The sequence below is a fragment of the Limulus polyphemus genome, unplaced genomic scaffold, assembly GCF_000517525.1.
Source record: "Limulus polyphemus unplaced genomic scaffold, Limulus_polyphemus-2.1.2 Scaffold1561, whole genome shotgun sequence".
Classification (NCBI taxonomy): Eukaryota; Metazoa; Arthropoda; class Merostomata; order Xiphosura; family Limulidae; genus Limulus; species Limulus polyphemus.
In genome coordinates this window covers 258,404-268,322 of record NW_013667171.1, presented here as the reverse complement: position 1 = coordinate 268,322, position 9,919 = coordinate 258,404, and positions in this window count along the sequence as shown.

Sequence of the window (9,919 nt, the reverse complement as noted above, 5' to 3'; positions counted from 1 at the left end):
TAATTCATTAAGGGTTTATTCATTTTCGATAAAAAGCGGATACATTAATGAAAAAGTTTATTTTCCTCAAACGATAGCGAACAATCATTTCTCGTTTATATTGTCTTAGGTGTTCTCAAGAGTAATAAATTTTAATTATTTACATGAAAAGAATGTTGTCTTTCAGAACCTTATATAAGAAGAAAAATGTTTTCATCTTGTTTTTCTTCAATATAAAACAGTTTGATTATTTATGTAATTTATAAAATGATAATAGAGCTTGCCATGTGACATATTTTCCTTGTCTATCTTAAATGAGATTTCATTTAGACGAGTGAGGCCTTTCGTTAAAAGTTATAATCATATAAATAAGTTATACGTTATTTATATTTTAAAATAAGACAGAGCTTTAGCTCCAAAATATGAAGATAGTTTTGACAACATTAAACTCATTGTTTAACAAAGCATTTGGATTTTGAAAACATTTTACATTCATTTCATATATGTTTCTATAACACAAGGTTAATCACTCGTATACGGCTGGCGTTTTCAGTGTAGGTCAGAGGTATGTTTTGTTTATGTTGCATCTCTTTTATGCTATCATCACAGGGACATATTATTTTCCCATCCAACACCACATAATGCCCCCCCAGTGGCACAGCGGAATGTCTGCGGACTTACAACGCTAGAAACCGGGTTTCGATACTTGTGGTGGGCATAGTAGATATAGCTCATTGTGTAGCTTTGTGATTGACTTCAAAACAAACAAACGCCACATAAACAGCAGCTCCTTATGAAATAGCTTAAGATCAGGATTCTGTTGACAAGGATGATTCATAGACTTTGGATGATTAAGTGAAATTGCTGTACATCATTTCAAGTGAGGGTCAGGTTATCTGAAGCTAAAGATTATTTAAAGTTAACACCATTTAATGCGTAGACAACAAATATTGATTTTTTACCTGCCCACCATAACATAGGAAAGTTTATTGCACTTTATAAGAACGATTTGCAGTGGTGACTTTATACTGATGTAAGTCACGGTGAAACATTTAGCACCTATAAACTTTGTTCGCAAAGAATACCTGAACATTAGACATTGTGGCTACGCTTAAGCTTATGACATGAGGTATTAATCACAACCATTTCTAATAACGAATATTCATATAGCGAGATTGTTTCAAGCAAAGAGTTTTCAATGTTCTGCTTGCAAGCGGAAAAACAGCAGATCATTTAAGAGAGCAACCGGTTTCAGAATCATATTCTAAGCGATTCTGGATAGACGTCCTCATCCATAAAGCGAAAGTTAAGGTTGGTAAGAAGGACCCCTCCGATTCAAGAAGTCTTCGTGATGAAGTTGGGCATATTTTCTGGTGCTGTTACTAATATAAGAAGAAGGGATTGGAAGTTGACAAATACTCACAAACTTTCAGCCACACCTTCAAATGTACGTTTGTTTTCATGAAAAGGGTGTCAAAGATGTTGGATTCCCAGCTATTCCATCCAGCCTAGGCCTGTCATGGCATGGAGTTTAAAGCATTAGACTCGCAACCTGAGAGTCGCGGATTCGATTCCCCTTCACCAAACATGCTCGCCTTTTCAGCCGGGATGGACGCTATAATGTGTCAGTCAATCCCACTATTCGTAGGAAAAAGAGTAGCCCAAGAGTTCGCCGTGGGTAGCGTTGACTAGCTATCTCTTCTCTTGTCTATCACTTCTAAATTAGAGACGGTTAGCGAAAATTGCCCTCGTGTAGCTTTGCGCAAGACTCAAAACAAACCAAACCAATCCATTCAGCTACATAGAGGTGAGGCACCTCCACGAAGATTCAATGGATTTTTGCGCCTTTGATCTTATTAAACAGGATTTTTTGAAGCTAATGTCCGCATACAGTGGAGGGTCTGTGGAAAGTTTGTCAAGATGTGTAGTCTAAGATTGACTTTGCCATCCTTCACCATCTAAACATTTATGAGGTGTTAAGGATATAACTAGTCGTAATAGATACACCATATTTGTCATAGCTTTCAACATACTATATCTCTAGCTTAGATATATTAATTTGGGATTTTGACAGTTTCCTGCGACTTACTATTATTTCCTTTATAAACATTTCTCTTACAATATGAAATAGTTAACCTATTTTTGTTTAAAGTGATTTAAACAAACTGGGTTCTAAATTTATAATTAGTTCTGCACACTCCCTTTACAAAGAAAACTTATAAAATTATAATAATGTTAGATAATGATCTGATAATACCAAAGTTGAAGAGTTATGGGCTAATTCACTTAAGCGTAGCATGTGTCAGTAGAAACATAAAGAATCACAAATGAATAGAAGCCAGTCACGTGAAATCCAAGACCCTTTACTCATTGCACTTAAGTAGTTAACATAAATGTAAAAACGTACTGGAGATTATATATATATATGTGTGTGTGTGTATCTTACAGATTTTTTTTTTTCATTGAAAAATAAAATCAATCTGTATATGTAACATATAAATTAATTTAGGTGTGTGAATAATATGGTTGAGTTAAAAAAGACTTAAAAGTCCTATATATGTTATGTACTCAGACATTCTTCTTCCTTTTTCCTTCTAATTAGAAACTATATTCACACCAAACATGCTCGCCCTTTCAGACGTGGGGGCGTTATAATGTGACGGCCAATCCCACTATTCGTTGGTACAAGAGTAACCAAAGAGTTGGCGGTGGGTGGTGATGACTAGCTGCCTTCCCTCTAGTCTTACACTGCTAAATTAGGGACGGCCAGCGCAGATAGCCCTTGTGTAGCTTTGCACGAAATTCAAAACAACCAACCAGCCAACAAACTATATTTGGTTACAGAGAAGGATTTCTCAAGACACAAACGTATTAGTTCCGACTGCTGAGGATAACCAGTTAGACTGATCTGTTCTTTATTATCTGGAGTTTAGTGCTAATTGATAATGAAATAATACTAAAGAAAATGTATAATCGGTAACTGATACATAAATATACCTAAATCATGAGGTTAAATATTTATGTGAATATCCTGTAAAAAAATGTTTCTAAACCATATAAACATCTACAAGACTTTTAAGATTTTATTCAATTTGTCATTTATTTGTACTGAAAGATGTGCTTAGTGTGACCACAGGAAAAATCAGCTTCTAAAAACACTTACACAGAGATATTGTACGAAAATAATGAAAGTATATTACAGTATATTGACGATTCAAAAGAAAGAAAGTGTGGAAGAATTTGAGTTTGTAAAAGTTCGAGAAACCAACTTTTCTGTTCTCATTGGTCGAGCTATGTAAATAATAAACATTTTTCTAACAATATTCTAATTAACAAAGAAAACTTATCTGAAGGGTTTAAAAACTTAATTTCTTTACTCATTTCCAGCTTTATTTGTTTTGATGGCTTTTTCTCTTAACTTAAATACATATTTATTTCACTGTTTAATGTCAAAGTAAGATCAAGTCTGTGAAACTTTGTCGATAAAAAATATAAAAGATATCATGTATACATGACAATAACGATTCTAAGGTCCATGTGGTGTGACAGATTTATTATATATATATATTTTAAAATCGATGTTTGCTTAAATTAAATTTAGAAATGTACATAATTTATACTGTTAAATATGTATTGCTAAACTCCCTCCTATTCTCTAAAGTTGTAGAAGATTTTCTAGTGTAAGAATCAACAATATATGTGTGTACGTAAACGCTAGTGTTAGCGTTAGTATTGTTACGTAAAACTGAAATTTTGAGAAACTCTCCACACGCCTATAAATATAACCAACGCGACGCGCCAAAAAAAGAGAGTATTTATTTTGCTATAGTTGGTGTGCTATAAACTTCGGAAGCTATAATTGTGACTGTTATAACACTTATTAAAAGGGATATTTCAAATATTTGACCATAAACAGTTATAAATTAGAAACCATTCGATGAATTCACATCGGATATTAGTATTTTTACGAAGACATTATAAAAGAAACTCCATCTGTAATCGGCGTGTGGTTAGCGAGAACTACAGAGCTAGCTAGCTCACTATTAATTGAATAATACCTACATCAACTCGATATTAACTCGCTCATGGTTAACCCTCGATAAGACATCAAGGAAGCTCCAGACCAGAAAGAAGACTTTATATTGTTTGTAAGTTCGTAAAACTTCTGTATATAAATCATTGTTTGTAATAACTATTTGTAATAACTGTTATTGTAAATTGTATTGTTGTATATATATATATTAAAATATTTGTATTAAAAAAGAAACTGTGTGTATCAATTTTGTTGGCAAATATCATAAATTGGAGATATATCGGAATTTATTTAACTACTAAATTTAAATTATCATTTAGCTTGGTTTCAGACCATTCGGAATCGTAATACGTAACAGTAACTAATAAAGCAGAAGCTCTTGTAACAAAAAGTGTTATTTGGTTTAGTTAAAATAACATTCTTATTTCAACAACTAATGCGTAAAATAATCGAGGCTTGAACAAACGGGAATAAAATTCATATTCATAAGGGTTCAGTAACAAACAAAGTCATATTTAGAACTGCAGTGTTGTTATCCCCTCTATATTCCAATACGCTCAACTAACTTTTTTTTTACTTGATTAAACAGACTCGATCACTGCGGGAAAATGAAACATTCTGCATGCCTTAAAACAATTTATGAACAGTGCCTGTGATATAAGACAGTAATAAAACAATTTGACTTTTTATTTCTTCAATTTGATTATTTCGGTCGCGCAATTTTACATTAAGCTTGTAATAAAAGACAAATTTTGTAAGATAAATTTTTATAAAGGAAATAAAAGTAAATTGCAGGAAATTTTCAAGATTCTAAATTAATATATCTAAGCTAGAGATTGATTGTTTTAGAGTAAAAGAGATCGTCCAAAAATTTTAACTTATCCTCTTGGACAAGAATACTTTGATAATGTTATCTCTAGGCCAAGTTCCTCGAAAATTTATATATTTTGTTTGTTTGAAATTAAGCACAAAGCTACACAATGGGCTATCTGTGCTCTGCCCACCATGGGTATTGAAACCCGGTTTCTAGCGTCGTAAGTCCGCAGACATACCGCTGTGTCACTGGGGGGGGGAGGCAAATTTTGATTTTCTGATAATACATACTTTCCCAATTAAGACGACTAAAACATCAATGTATTTCCCATACTGTAGTGGACAGTATTTGTATTCGCTTATGACATCTCTGTTTTTCACAACGTTATTTAACCTAACGTCAACACAGTTTTTTATTGGTAATTTGTTTGTTCGTTTTAGACACGAAGTTGCACAATTAGTCAGCGCTATGAAAATCACTTTTGTTTTACTTCTAAAGACGAAAGAGAAAAATCAAACGATTGAGAGAAACACTGCTTGATATTAGGAAATGGATAACAGTACAAAACTATGAACGATAAAGACGATTTTCTAGAAGGTTAAATATAAAGACTTGTGTATGAAAGTCCTATGGCTTTTGTGGCTATAAGGACTTCTGTATGTAGATCCTATGGATTTATGGCCATTAAGTATATTTATTGTCCAAATGTATTATAAAACAATAAAAATCTATAATTTGAAAGCTTAAAATTTAAAAGTTTAATTATTTTTTTATTAAAAGGATAACTTGGGGCTAGTACTGATCTGACGTGAGCCTCATACAAAATTCTAATAACTGTGTCAAAGGAAATCGTTTGTGAAACTTGACTTTCAGTTATCTTCAGTTGCGTGTTAAATATTTAATGTTTTGTAATATTTTCTACAAACACAGTGAATTGTTTTTCAAAACAAGATTCAGAAATATCACAAAAACGATAGCTCTTTTAAACTCTATGCTTACGGGGTTGGTCAAAATGACCGACCTTGTAGCCATAAAACTATACATATTATAAATCTGAATGTCCTATGTGTATCTTAACGAAATACGACAAGCTTTGAAAACACATTACAAATTTTTTGTATATAAAATGAATTCATGAAACCAGAGTCTTACTCAAACTCTGTCTAGTTTGAGTGGAGGGTGATTTTCATATTATAATTTATAAAACTTTTTCATCTTACAGTTTTCACACTCATTTGTATAACCTCTAGAACTTCCTAAATAAATATCGATAGATTGTCTTCAATAAAACTCTATTACTTATGTTATTTTCTCTACTACGAGGATGCTGGTACAAGGATGATCTTGCTCTTCAGTTAATGCAAAACCAGTTATTGATATTACAATTCTCGTCTGTTCTCCCGATAATGACGTACAAATACTTTGTATTCATCATTGTAATACCACAATGCACTCGAACTGTTCTTTCTTATTGGATATGAGGCAAAGAAAAGGCACATTGCCATCCATAACACTGTTTCATCTATGGACGAGATGGCTGTAAATATCTACCCCAGCAATCCATGCTTTGACAGGATTTAATTCAACAAGTAATACAGACGTATGTCTTTTGCTGAATTTAGGCAACGATACATCTAACATATATCGTAATGTTCTACTAGCTGTATGGTTTTGTGAAAATTCGCCCAAGACGATGAAGTGGATTTTAATCCTGACTCTGAACTGGATTTCGATGACAAAATGGGATATGGTTAGACGATTCCTTGCAACCATCATTATTCATGAACAATACTTCTAATTTATACTCAATGTACAACTTCAAGTTCAAGTAGCGTTCCTTTAGAGGGCTGTCCACGCCAAGCGTTCTTCAGACCAAAGAATCTAGTCCGAACTTGACAATTATTTCATTAATATTGTACATCTACTCAGATCGGTTAATTTTGATAAATCAGTCTTATCGTATACACAACATATTACATCATTCAGCTAACTGAACTATTGGGGTCGACACATCATCTTGGAACCTCAAACAGGTGGAACTACTAAAAGTGAGGTGGTCAGAGGAATTTCACGGGGGGGGGGGATCAAAATTTGGTACATACCTTCCATGTGGAGGAGAGCTAAGTTTGTTTGTCTTCATGCTTTGAATTTGTTGAACTAATATATTCAAACTCACTAGCAATGGTTAAGTTAATTAGAAAGAATATTTCAAAAACTAAGAATTTAAACCAAATTCTAAACTGAAAGACAAGAGAATAAAACTTTAATATCTGCACCATTTTCCCTGTTAGCTTGTGAAGTAAACAGTACTCATTAAAGAGTTGTTTTTCATCTTTGGTTCCCTGACTGAATAGACTATCTGCGCTTTACCCAACGCAGGGACTAAATCCTGATTTTTAAAGTTATAAGCCCTCTAGTTTTCCGCTCAGTCACCGAGGAACACTGATAATTTAAGATGTTCAATGGATATGAGTACTATTAAGTTAAAAATATCAATAAAATAGTGAAATCATGAATATTACAGAAGGCTTAGCTTAGGCATGGGAAATCCCTTATCTACACGACTTGGTTAACTGTATATGATTAACTTAGAACAATGAACTGCATTAAGAGCTACCATCCACCTGCATACTTGTATCACTATGTCTCTGATGTGTTTTATAGTTGTTGATTTTTTAAATATGAGTAACAAATATTATTTATAAATAATATAAATTATATTCCTTCCAAATACAACATTTACATGTGAAAAGCAAAAAGAAACATTTAATTTTATAAAAGTAATAAAAAACAACAAATCAAAACAACAGTTACTTAAATTGGGAATCAGCTCACTTGATATAACAATAGATTTAGACCCTCGCGTATTTCTTCAATATAGCCTTTCAATTATGTAGTAAAAGTAATCAAGAGAAAGAGGTAGAATTTGTTTCTAATTTATTATTTTAAAACTAACATTTTTCCAAACCCAGAAATTAATAAAGTGGCAAAAATTCAGAATAATAACCCAAAGAATATACATGTAAATAAATCATAGCTCTACTTGTTCAAGTTGCGTCCCTTTTCACGTATGTCGAAAGTATCATATTCTTTACAAATATATTTGTGAACAGTTCCAGGATTATGAGAATGTGTATAAAGCTTCTTTGATAACTGCTTATTTTACTACGTGGTTTTTGTTCATTTGTTATTATTAATGTTGTGTTTATGAAACATATTTTCAAATGTTATTAATACGTTGCTTAACTACGTGTTTATCAATTACCGGTACGTAGCCCGATGATGGTCCGTTTCAACCACCATGATGATCGGTGGGATTTCATGGAAACAAACAAACAAAAACTGACAGAATATTCACAAGTAAATCGTAATGGTTTTTCGTTCTGCTTGCATTTTAGTGGTCCGCGGCAGTTTATGGAGGCAGCGAGCCGGTTCCTGGTTTCGAAAAGGTTGAGAAACGCTGGTGTATGTGTGTGCGTTTTCTTGTAGTAAAGCCAAATCAGGTTATCTGCTGTGTCCACCGAGGGGAATCGAACCCCTGATTTTAGCGTTGTAAATCCGAAAACTTACCGCTGTACCACCGGGGGACATGTTAGTGTAACTTATCCACATGTTGGTTAATCTTTCATTAGATTATTAGCGTTGTAAATCCGAAAACTTACCGCTGTACCACCGGGAAACATGTTAGTGTAAATTATCCATATGTTAGTTAATCTTTCATTAGATTATTAGCGTTGTAAATCCAAAAACTTACCGCTGTACCACCGGGGGACATGTTAGTGTAACTTATCCATATGTTGGTTAATCTGTCATTAGATTATTTAGATTCTAAAATAAACTTTTATTAGGTGATTAACCAACATATGGATAAGGCACTCAACTTATTAGTAAAATTTGGATACAAGTTTTAAAAAAATATAACATTAATAATAAAGTTTTATTTGAAGAAAAACCAGGTAATAAACTAAGCAGTTACTAAAGCACTTAATGCTATTAACAGAGAAAAAATAACATGCTACACCAACGTTTTAACGATGACCAGAATTTGTACAAAGACAGTTGTTAGAGGAACTGCCACTCATTTATCACTATAATCACTTTAAGTCGTACAGCCTCACGTAAAGCTAGTAAACCAGGCCAAGAGCACTGTATATATATATATATATTACAAGGTGAAAATTGTGATGGTTTGTTTACGCATTCAGTTACACAATGGACTGTATATGCTGTGCCTACCGAAGGATTCGACCCCTGTTTTTAGCGTTATAAGCCCTCAAGCTTAAAATGAGCCTATGGAAAGAAGGTTAAAGATACTTCAGAAGATCCTGTATCGTCTTTAAGTCAACCACAACAACAATAACGCTCAGTTCTACCTCTAAGATCAACCTTTGGCTTTCCTTCGAAAGCATGTATTGAAACAAATACATAGGCAGCATTTTATACAGTTTAAATGTTTTTATTCCTGAAAGTTAATGCACGTGTTTTGAACGATTCAGTATGGGCTGAAGCATGAAAAAACGCCGATATGTTGTAACAATTACTCCACACGAATGGCTAATAATTAGACCTTAGTATGGAAAAAATAAGATGCTGTGTATATTATGCTAAAACGGTAGCTAATATAAATGAAATATATATATATATATATATATAGAATGACATCAATTGCTATGTGAATGCATTAGACTAACAGCACTTGTGCATACTTTAAGCCTCCCCAGTGACACAGCGGTATGTCTGCGGACTGACAATGCTAGAAACCAGGTTTCGATACCCGTGGGTGGGTGGGCAGAGCACAGGTAGTCCATTGTGTAGCTTTGTGTTTAATTTCAAACAAACAAGCATACTTTAAATAAAAATCACGGCACCAACGTTTCACGTACACAATAAATATATTTGTATAAGGTTAAAGAAAAAAAAACATGCTTTACATGTTTCGGTGGACAACATGGTCCACCATCTTCATGAGACCAAGAAGGGCACATGAGATTCGTTTATGTACTGGGTAATTGTACGTATATCATGGCCAGGTGGTATGGGCGCTCGACTCGCAATCTGAGGGTCGCGGGTTCGAATCCCCGTCCCACTAAACA